This window comes from Chiloscyllium plagiosum, unplaced genomic scaffold (assembly GCF_037043375.1).
Source record: "Chiloscyllium plagiosum isolate Xiang-an unplaced genomic scaffold, Cpla_swu_hap1 HiC_scaffold_3, whole genome shotgun sequence".
NCBI classification, from domain to species: Eukaryota; Metazoa; Chordata; class Chondrichthyes; order Orectolobiformes; family Hemiscylliidae; genus Chiloscyllium; species Chiloscyllium plagiosum.
Window position 1 is genome coordinate 57711685 of NW_028270141.1, and position 12258 is coordinate 57723942.

Consider the following 12258-nt stretch of genomic DNA (forward strand, 5'->3'; position numbering starts at 1 on the left):
ATTCATGTGTTCGTCCAGGTGCTTTTTGAAAACTGTTATTGTGTCTGCTTCCACCACCACCTCTGGCAGCGCATTCCAGGTAATTACCACCTTTTGTGTGAAAAACGTGCCTTGCACATCTCTTTTAAACTTTCCTCTCCTTACTTTGAACCTGCGTTCACCTAGTAATTGACCCTTCCACCCTGGGAAAAAAACTCATAATTTCCACTCTATCCATGCCATTTCACAACCTTAAACGCTTCTATCGGATTGAGATTAGATTAGATTCCCTACAGTGTGGAAACAGGCCCTTCAGCCTAAGAAGTCCGCACCGACCCTCCGAAGAGCAACCCACCCAGATCCATTCCCCTACATTTACCCCTGACTAATGCACCTCACACAACGGGCAATTTAGCATGGCCAATTCACCTAACCTGCACATCTTTGGACTGTGGGAGGAAACGGGAAGAATGTGCAAGCTCCACACAGACAGTCACCCCAGGCAGGAATTGAACCTGAGATCCTGGCGCTGTGAGGCAGCAGTGCTAACCACTGAGCCACAGTGCCACCCCAACTGCAACTTCCCGTGTTCCAGTGAAAACAAACCCAAGCTATTCAAACTTACATTATAGCTAAAATCCTCCATACCAGACAATGTCTTGGTAAACGTTTTCTATACCCTCTCCAAAACATTCACATCCTTCTGATTGTGATGACCAGAATAGTATGCAATATTCCAAGTATGGTCCAACTAAAGTTCTATAAAGTTGCAGCATATCTTGCCTATCCTTCCACTGAATGCCCCTTCCAATGAAGCTAAACATGCCATGGCCCTTTTTTTAACGACCTTATCTACCTGCGCTGCCACCTTCAGCGATCTGCACACCCAGATCCCTCTGCATACCAATGCCCTGAAGGGTTTTGCCATTCAATGTATAATTTCCATCTGTACTTGATCTTCCAAAATCCATCACCTCACATTTGTATGGATTATACTCCATCTGTCATTTTTCTGCAACTGATCTATATCCTGCTGTATCCTCTGACAATTTTCATCATTATCTGCAACTCCACCAATCTTCTTATTGTCCATAAACTTACTGATTAGATCATCTGTGTTTTCCACCAAAGCATTTATGTAGACCACGAACAACAGAGGTCCTAGCATTGATTATGGAACACTACTAGTCACAACCCTCTACTCCGAAGCATCCTTCTAATGCTACCATCCTATGACCTAGCTAGCTCTGTATCCATCTTGCGAGCTCACTCCTGATACTATGTGACTTCACCTTTTGTACTGTAACTCAAAAAGTGCAGGGATCTACCCTAGGGCACACATCTTGGTCTGTGTTATTCAGTTTCAATTAAATTCTTACCTTTTATACACAAAAGTTATCTGACAATGTGAGCCTATCTGGTTCTAATAAATACTTCTTTGGTTTGACCTTGAACTGTTCTTTTTACTTACATATTTAATACTAAAATGGATTTGTTTCAAAATAAATGTTGTATCTCAACATTTATGATTTGAAAACTGAAAAGTCATGAAGGAGTCATTTTGTGGTACAACTTCATTGCCATTGAAGTGTAGTTATGGTGAAAACTATGTAGAATGTTTGCCAGGAATGAGCACAACAAAACATTCTGTAATTTGAACAAGATCTAGTTATTGTTTCTCTTATGTAAGTTAATGGTAGCATTTATGCAACCAGAGACCCACTTATCATTTACTCAATAAGTATGCTTTGAAAGAATCTCCATTTTGGTCTCCTCAATATCCTCTTCAAGCAAGTGTTTCTGCTTTGGATGCTGTAAAGCAACAATCACATTGAGAAAATTGGCATCTATTGTATTTCGCTCAACAATCTGTGAAATTGTGAGAAGCTAGAAACAGAAGAGATCAAAAAGTCTTGGGGGCTTCAGTTTACTGATCCTTAAAGTATCATGAAAAGAGATAGAATCTAATCAAAAGCTAGTGGAATGCTGTCTTTATAGCTATCAAATTAGAATATGAGGAGATACATTTTGTGGTACAGCTGTGCAAAGTCCTCATTGGGCCACACATGCAATACTGTGAGGTTTTAAATGCTTTTGTCTAATTTTTAGACACACCCTCCAACTGCACCCCCCTACCTCTGGGTCTAGATTTACCCACCAGGAGTACCTTTTCTTAGGAAAGATGTATTGGATGAGGAGTCAATCAGGCTTTGATTTACCAGAAAGCCATCTAATTCCATTACATAAGCTTATATTTTATCATTGCAGTGTTTGTTCATTCATACGTAGTTGAGAATTTAACATTGAATATAGAAGGCCATCATTTACATCCTGCTAGTTACATAATCTGCCCATTATCCCCACTCTGTACTTCCTGGCCCTCAGCCAATTTCCAAATCAGGTCAGTAATTTCCCTTTAATTCCATGAGCTACACCTTTAGCCAAGGGTCTTTTATGAAGGGTATTATCAAATGCCTTTTGGAAACCTATTATAAATAACACCTGGAAATGTTCCCCAACTCTAACTTTCATCATCTCTTCAAAACTCAAACCAGCCTCATTTGATGGTAGTATATTTTACAGATACTAGCTCTCCCTGTCAATTAAAAATATTCAAGGTGTTCTATTACTCTACCCTTAATTCTTGAGTCCAGTAATTTTTGGACAACAGACGTCAGGAGAACTGATCTATAATTCTCTTGTTGCCAACTCTTATTATTCTGAATGGCACTGATTTAAATCTAACCACTGAAGAAACAGCACTTTGAAAGACCACAGTTAGAACATCTGCAGTGCTTTCCTTTATTTCCTTCAACATCTGGTCCTGGGGATTAGTCAATTTTTATTAGAACATAGAACATAGAAGAATACAGCGCAGTACAGGCCCTTGGGCCCTCGATGTTGCGCCGATCCAAGCCCACCTAAACTACACTAACCCACTATCCTCCATATACCTATCCAATGCCCTCTTAAATGCCCATAAAGAGGGAGAGTCCACCACTGTTACTGGCAGGGCATTCCATGAACTAACGACTCGCTGAGTGAAGAACCTACCCCTAACATCAGTCCTATATCTACCCTCCCTTAATTTAAAGCTATGCCCCCTTGTAATACCCGACTCAATACGCGGGAAAAGGTTCATACTGTCGACCCTATCTAACCCCCTAATCATCTTGTACACCTCAATCAAGTCACCCCTAAACCTTCTTTTCTCTAGTGAAAACAGCCCCAAGTGCCTCAGTCTTTCCTCATACGATTTTCCTTCCATACCAGGCAACATCCTGGTAAACCTCCTCTGCACCCGTTCCAATGCCTCCACATCCTTCCTATAGTATGGCGACCAAAACTGCACACAATATTCCAGATGCGGCCGTACCAGAGTCTTATACAACTGCATCATGACCTCAGGACTCCGGAACTCAATTCCTCTACCAATAAAAGCCAGTACGCCATATGCCTTCCTCACCGCACTATTTACCTGGGTGGCAACTTTCAGAGATCTGTGTACATGGACACCAAGATCCCTCTGCTCATCCACACTACCAAGTATCCGACCATTAGCCCAGTACCCCATCTTTTTGTTATTCTTCCCAAAGTGAATCACCTCGCACTTAGCTACATTGAATTCCATCTGCCACCTTTCTGCCCAGCTCTGCAGCTTCTCTATATCCTGCTGTAACCTGCCACATGCTTCCTCACTGTCAACAACTCCTCCGACTTTCGTATCATCCGCAAACTTGCTCACCCAACCTTCTAACCCCTCTTCCAGGTCATTTATAAAAATGACAAACAGCAATGGTCCCAAAACAGATCCTTGCGGAACACCGCTAGTGACGGCACTCCATGAAGAAACTTTGCCATCAACTACTACCCTCTGTCTTCTTCCATCCAGCCAATTCCTAATCCAAACCTCCAACTCACCCTCAATGCCATATCTCCGTATTTTCTGCAGTAGCCTACCATGGGGAACCTTATCAAACGCCTTACTAAAATCCATATATACCACATCTACCGCTTTCCCCTCATCAACCTCCTTCGTCACCTTTTCAAAGAATTCAATAAGGTTTGTGAGGCACGACCTGCCCTTCACAAAACCATGCTGACTATCCTTGATCAAATTATTCCTATCCAGATGTGCATAAATCCTATCCCTTACAATTCTCTCTAAGACTTTGCCCACAACAGAAGTGAGACTCACCGGCCTATAGTTACTAGGGCTATCCCTACTCCCCTTTTTGAACAAGGGAACCACATTTGCTATCCTCCAGTCTTCTGGGACTACTCCTGTAGACAAAGAGGACATAAAAATCAAGGCCAATGGCTCTGCAATCTCCTCCCTTGCTTCCCAGAGAATCCTAGGATAAATGCCATCAGGCCCAGGGGACTTATCTATTTTCACCTTTTCCAGGATTTCCAACACCTCTTCTCTACATACCTCAAAGCCATCCATTCTACTTATTTGTGACTCAGTATTCTCATCGACAACAATGCCCTGTTCCTGAGTAAATACTGAAGAAAAGTATTCATTCAGTGTCTCCCCAATCTCTTCCGCCTCCACACGCAACTTCCCCCTACTATCCTTGACTGGACCTATTCCTACCCTAGTCATTCTTTTATTCCTAACATACCTATAGAAAGCCTTAGGGTTTTCCCTAATCCTATCGACTAAGGACTTTTCATGTCCCCTCCTTGCTGCTTTTAGCTCTCTCTTCAGGTCCTTCCTGGCTACCCTATAACTCTCAATCGCCCCAATTGAACCTTCACGTCTCATCTTGAGATAGGCCGCCCTCTTCCATTTAACAAGGGATTCCAATTCCTTATTAAACCACGGCTCCCTCGCACGACCCTTTCCTTCCTGCCTGACAGGTACATAATTATCAAGGACACTCAATAGTTGCCCCTTGAACAAGTTCCACCTATCATTTACACTCTTGCCTTGGAGTCTACTTTTCCAAGCCACACATCCTAAGTCATGCCTCACCGCATCATAATTTCCCTTACCCCAGCTATAATTCTTGCCCTGTAGTACACACTTATCCCTCTCCATCACGAGTGTAAAAATCACCGAATTATGGTCACTATCCCCAAAGTGCTCACCTACCTCTAATTCTAACACCTGGCCTGGTTCGTTACCCAGAACCAAATCCAGTATGGCCTCACCTCTTGTTGGCCTGTCTACATATTGTGTCAGGAAACTCTCCTGCACACATTGAACAAGCATTGACCCATCTAACGAACTTGAGCTATAGCTTTCCCAATCAATATCAGGAAAGTTAAAGTCCCCCATAACAACCACCCTATTACTGTCACTCATCTCCTGAATCACCTTCCCAATCCTTTCTTCAATGATTCTAGGACTATTAGGAGGCCTGTAAAAAACTCCTAACAGGGTGACCTCACCTTTCCTATTCCTAACCTCAGCCCAAACTACCTCAGATGGCAAGTCCTCATCCATTGTCCTTTCCACCGCTGTAATACTATCTTTGACAAGCAATGCCACACCTCCCCCTCTTTTACCCCCACCTCTGACCCTACTAAAACATTTAAATCCCGGAACCTGCAACAGCCAATCCTGTCCCTGTTCTAGCCATGTCTCCGTAATAGCCACAACATCGAAGTCCCAGGTACCAACCAACGCTGCAAGTTCACCTACCTTATTTCGTATACTTCTTGCATTGAAGTATACACACTTCAAGCCACTTCCCTGTTTACAGGCACCCTCCTTGGAAATTGATGCCATGTTCCTCACCTCCCTACACTCCACAATTGTGTTTATTTTTTTCATTTCTGTCACGAGAGGTTGAATACACAAGTTCTGGCAGCATTTTTGAAGATTTCGAGAGGCAGGGCACATTTTGCTCCCATGCCACTTGTCGCACTGGTCCTAACTTCGCATTGACCAAGCCTCTTACCCATGCCTGGCCATTTCTGTGATCTTTATACTAAACTTCATCTCCTGTTTCAAATTGTTTCTCTTGCTTGGTGGAGTCTTAGGTCCGGCATTGGAGTTCCTGATGTCATTTTACTCTCCCTATTGATCCGGGATGATCAGACTTAACCTGGTCTGGAATCTTGCATGTGGTGCAGACCTAGAATCAAACAAGCACCATGACAGCTTGGTATCTAGCAGAGCTGAGAGCTACTTTTTCAATCTAGCCTTCGAAGTTTGGAATGCTATTTCTGCCAGGCTATTAGGTATGGAGCTATCCTTATATGTCAAATCCACAAGCGTGGCTCATGTCCAACTCTATGAAGGACAGACCTTCAGCCAGCTTTGTGTATAAATCCTCTATCTGAGGAATTGTGTATTTATCCAGCTGTAAGAAATGGTTCATCTTTTTTTAAAAATTCTGACAGAGGCAAACTGACACATTGGGCTTCAAAATTGGTACAACTGGTGCTGCCCATTCAGCAAGTTGGACTGGGTTGATGATTTCTTCACTTTCCAACCTTCTGACTTCTACTTTTACTTTTGTCCATAAGGCAAATGACACTGGGCAGGCCTTGTAGAATCACTGAATTGCTTTTTGGTCAATGTGCAAGATGGCCTTAGCTCCTCTGATAGTTCCTAGAACTTCTTGGAAAACTTCTGGGTATGTAATTAGGACTTCACCCTGATCAGGATATGTCCTGAGTGAGCCTATGCAGTAGGAGTTAGGAGGTCATTTTGTGGCTGTACAGGACATTGGTTAGGCTAATTTTGGAACACTGAGTGCAATTCTGGTCTCTCTGCTATAGAAATGATGTTGTGAAACTTGAAAGCATTCAGAAAAGGTTTACAAGTATGTTGCTAGGGTTTGAAATATAGGGAGAAGCTGATTTTCCCTGGAGCATCGGAGGCTGAGGGGTGATCCTATTAAGGTTTAAAACATCACGAAGGGCATGGATAGGGTAAATAGGCAAGGCTTTTTGCCTGGGGTGGGGGAGTCCAAAACTAGAGGGCATAAGTTTCTGGGGGGAAAGGTTTAAAAGGGACGTAAGGGGCAACTTTTCACGTAGAGAGTGGTGACTGTATGGAATGAACTGGCAGAGGATGTGGTGGAGACTGGTACAATTGCAACATTTTAAAAGGCATCTGGATGGGTACATGAATAGGAAAGGTTTGGAGGTAAATGGGCCAAATGCTTGCAAATGGGACTAGACTCATTTGTGGTATTTTCCAATGACAAAGCCAGTTGTACTGCCTGTTTGAAGTCCAATTGAGCTTCAGCTTGCAGGCATTGTTATATAGTTACACCATTAATCTCACATAAAGATGGTCGTGAAGCATTTCATGAACTGTGAAACAAAACACACAGCCTTCTGTCAGTCATCTTAACCTAGTCAAAAACTCCTATACAGATTCCTCTGGTTCTCAAATTACTGGGGAAAAGTAATAGTATCTCACAATTAGAGGAGGCATGAGGTCATAATATTCCTTAACTATGTCTGTCAATTTTTGAAAAATGTTAATATCTGATGCCTCAGGAAACATCAGGCCTTTAATGACAAAGAAAGCTGCAGCTCCACAGGTTGCCAGGAGAATTACTCATTTTCCATCTGCCACAATGTTGTTTGCCCTTTCACATGTGGGCCCAATTCTTAATGGCTGGGTCGAACAAGTGAAGCTTCCAGCTCAAAGACAAATTGTTGCGAGAGAGTTTCTTCAGGATCATGCTGTACTGTTGTTGCCACTGAAATAACTTTACAGAAGCCAGTATCATAGAACATAGAATAGTACAGCACAGAACAGGCCCTTCAGCCCATGATGTTATGCCGACCATTGATCCTCATGTATGCACCCTCAAATTTCTGTGACCATATGCATGTCCAGCAGTCTCTTAAATGTCCCCAGTGACCTTGCTTCCACAACTGCTGCTGGCAACGCATTCCATGCTCTCACAACTCTCTGTGTAATGAACCCGTCTCTGACATCCCCTCTATACTTTCCTCCAACCAGCTTAAAACTATGACCCCATTTCTGCCCTGGGAAATAGTCTCTGGCTATCGACTCTATCTAGGCTTCTCATTATCTTGTATACCTCAATTAGGTCCCCTCTCCTCCTCCTTTTCTCCAATGAAAAAAGTCCGAGCTCAGTCAAACTCTCTTCATAAGATAAGCCCTCCAGTCCAGGCAGCATCCTGGTAAACCTCCTCTGAACCCTCTCCAAAGCATCCACATCTTTCCTATAATAGGGCAACCAGAACTGGACACAGTAATCCAAGTGCAGTCTAAACAAAGTTTTATAGAGCTGCAACAAGATCTCACGACTCTTAAACTCAATCCCCCTGTTAATGAAAGCCAAAACACTACATGCTTTCTTAACAACCCTGTCCACTTGGGTGGCCATTTTAAGGGATCTATGTACCTGCACACCAAGATCCCTCTGTTCCTCCACACTGCCAAGAATCCTATCCTTAATCTTGTACTCAACTTTCAAATTCGACTTTCCAAAATGCATCACCTCGCAGTTATCCAGGTTGAACTCCATCTGCCACCTCTCAGCCCATCTCTGCATCCTGTCAATGTCCCACTGCAGCCTACAACAGCCCTCTATACTGTCAATGACACCTCCAACCTTTGTGTCATCTGCAAACATGCTGACCCATCCTTCAATCCCCTCATCCAAGTCATTAATAAAATTTACAACCAGTAGAGGCCCAAGGACAGAGCCCTGTGGAACACCACTCACCACTGACTTCCAGGCAGAATATTTTCCTTCTACTACCACTTGCTGTCTTCTGTTGGCCAGCCAATTCTGTATCCAGACAGCTAAGTTCCCCTGTATCCCATTCCTCCTGACCTTCTGAATGAGCCTACCATGGGGAATCTTATCAAATGCCTTGCTAAAGTCCATATACACCACACCCATAGCTCGACCCTCATCAACTTTTCTAGTCACATCCTCAAAGAACTCGATAAGGTTTGTGTGGCATGACCTGCCCCTCACAAAGCAGTGTTGACTGCATTTAATCAAGCCATGCTCTTCCAGGTGGTCATAAATCCTATCCCTCAGAATCCTTTCTGACACCTTGCAGACAACAGACGTGAGACTTACTGGTCTGTAATTGCCAGCGATTTCCTTATTTCATTTCTTGAAGAGAGGAATTACATTTGCCTCTCTCCAGTCCTCAGGTACGACTCCAATGGAGAACGAGGATGCAAAGATATTCGCAAGTGGCGAAGCAATCGCATTTCTCGTTTCCCAAAGCAGCCGAGGACAAATCTGGTCCGGGCCTGGCGACTTGTCAATCTTAATGTTTGACAAAATTTTCAGCACAGCAGCTTCCTCTATCCATTCCAGCATGCACATCTGCTCTTCAAAGGTTTCATTCACGACAAAGTTCGTTTCTTTCATAAAGACAGAAGCAAAATCTCATTTCGGGCTTCCCCTACCTCCTCAGATTCCACACACAAGTTCCCTATGTTATCCCTGATCGGCCCTACTCTTTCTTTGACCATTCTCTTATTCCTCACATTAGTGTAAAATGCCTTTGTGTTCTCCCTAATCCGTTCTGCCAAGCCTTTCTCGTGCCCACTCCTGGCTCTCCTCAGACCATTTTTGAGCTCCTTCCTCGCCTGCCTGTAATCCTCTAGAGCTGAGCTTGACCCTAGTTTCCTCCACCTTATGTAAGCTACCTTCTTCCTTTTGACGAGACGCTCCACCACTCTCGTCATCCAAGGTTCCTTTATCTTACCCCTTCTTGCCTGTCTCAGAGGGACATATTTATTCATTAATCGCAACAACTGTTCCTTAAACTGTCTCCACATGTCTATAGTGCCTTTACCATGGAAGAATTGCTCCCAGTCCATGCTTCCTAACTCATGTCTAATCGCATCATAGTTTCCTCTTCCCCAATTAAATATCCTCCCATTTTGCCTAATCCTCTCCTTCTCCATAGCTATGTAGAATGTGAGGCAGTTGTGGTCACTATCACCAAAATGCTATCCCACCACAAGATCTGATACCTGCCCCAGCTCGTTTCCGAGCACCAAGTCGAGAATGGCCTCTCCCCTCGTTGTATCCTGTCACCAAGTCACCTTTTATTAACATGTGAACAGTTCTTGACTTCAGTACTGCCTCATACAGTATCAGACACAAGAGTGCCAATATCCCTGACACTCAAACTTTTTACGTCAGCCAGGGATCCCTGATGGGACCAGATTAACAGACCCAATCAGGGAACTCACATTCTCTACAGTGCAGCTGGCTGACTCGTTACTATCACTACACTGTTCAGCCTTTCTTCAAAACAGAAGCCCTTCATCCCAGGAATGAGTTGAGTGAAGTTTATTTCAACTGCCACTAATTAAATTACATAATTTTTCAAATAAGGAAACCAAAACTGTACATACCATTCCCAATGCAGCATCACCAATGCCCTGCACAATTGTAAAAAATGTTTAATTGAACTTTTATATTCTATTACCCTTGTAACAAGCAGCAACATTCCATTAGACCTAATCACTTGCTATTCCTACAAAATACTGTTTTCTGATTTATGTACCAGGACATTCATGGCCTTCTATATCTCAGAATTTTTCAACCTCTTTCCATTTAAATAATATACTGCTTTCTTATTTTTGCTGCCAAAACGGATAAGCTTACAATTACCTGCATTGTATTCCAACTACCATTATAATCTATTTATAACCCTTTGTAGACCTCTTTAACTTTTCTCCTGTCTTGGTGTCACTGATGAACTTAGTTACCATACATTCAGTTCCTTAATTCAGGTCATTGATACAGACAGTAAATAGCTGAAGCACCCGGACTGATTCCTGTGGCACTTCATGAGCTACAGCTTATCTATCTGAAAAAAGACTCATTTATCCCTACTCACTGCTTCCTATTAGTTAACCAATCCTGTATGGTACTAAAGTAAGACAAGAAACTGTGGATACTGAACAGCTGAAATAAAAAAAGAAATTGTTGGAGAAACTCAACATGTCTGGCATCATCTGTGGGAAGAAATCAATTAGCTCTGATGAGTAACCAGATATAAAATGCTAATCTGCTTTCTTCCCCCAGATGCTGTCAGACCTGCTGAGTTTCTCCAGCAATTTCTCTTTCTGTATTGTACTGTTACCTCAAAAGATGGAAAATTGATACTCTAATAAATGAGGCTCCTCTGTAGTAATATCCCATAAACACACCCTTGGCAGATATGAATTCAGTAAAATGGATTGTCTCATAGCAGGAAGAGAATGCCAGCTCTCAGTTGTAACAGAAAAAGGAATAAGAGTTTCCACATCCAACTTCAAGATCTCAGTAACTGCTGAAAGCTAAAACTAAAACTTCAGGTTCTGTGTGAGTTTGGATCCATTCAGGCTGCTTTTATTGTTCCAACTTTTAATAAAGCCAAGGCCTGACAAACTGTTTACTTTATTGACTTTAAGCAGACCACTTCATGAGTCTATCTCAACCTTTCTTCATAAACTAAAAGCAAGACAAAATACATCTTTTAAAGCCATAGTATCATCTCACCACCATCTTTAAAAAAAGCCCATCAATATACAAAGATGCCTTTTTTTAAAAAAAAGCCTTTAGCCATACGCTATTCGTACACTACAATAAATATTATTACATTGACTTTAAGCAAATGTTTACTACCAGAATTCATTTCAGTCTGTTTCCTTCCCTACCACCGAATGCTCTGTCTTCCTTTATCAAAATCATGGCAATGCATCGGCAATTGCGATCTCATGTCTTGCCATGTATACAATTTTTCAAATTGACTGGCTGCAATAATAAGATTCATTTAAACAGCCTGGTATTTTTATCTTTAAACTTTCTCAAAAAACTTTAATGGGTTATGATCGGAATATACATTTCTCTCAGACACATTACCTGCAATATAAATGTTGAAATATTACAACGCCAAGACCAAATTCAAGGTCTCCTTCTCAATTGTGGAATATTTCTGCTGATGATTGTTCAATTTTCTGAAAAAATACCCATAGCTCTTTGTATCTTCTCATCATCCTCTTGCAAGAGGACAGCATCAACAACTATGTCACTTGCATTAATAGCCACGAAATGGCATTACACAATAAGATGTGGCCAACACTGGGGCAGTAGTTAACACAGTTTTCAGCCTATCAAATGCCATCTGACAGACTGCAATCCACTGAAATTTTCTGCACTTTTTCAACATGTAAGTTCGTGGAGCAACCGGACTACTAATATTTGGTCCAAACTTCTGATAAATTCACTCGGTCCCGGGAATCATGGTACTTCCCTCTTCATTGCTGTTATGGGAAACTTCCCAATGACCTTTGTTTTAACATCCTTTGGG

At 42.3% G+C, this 12258-nt stretch overlaps 1 protein-coding gene across 25 annotated transcripts in view; it reads left to right on the forward strand.

Annotated features, from left to right (window-relative positions):
* The window catches only part of rims1a (regulating synaptic membrane exocytosis 1a), an 857383-nt gene that overhangs the window by 730269 nt on the left and 114856 nt on the right, over positions 1-12258 (forward strand). Inside the window, exon 28 of one of the 25 annotated variants that reach the window (XR_015753102.1) lies at positions 19-79. The exons of the other annotated variants lie outside the window; for them this stretch is intronic. The gene's annotated coding sequence lies outside the window, so the exon portion shown is untranslated. The remainder of the gene's footprint in view (positions 1-18; positions 80-12258) is intronic. 25 annotated transcript variants of the gene reach the window in all.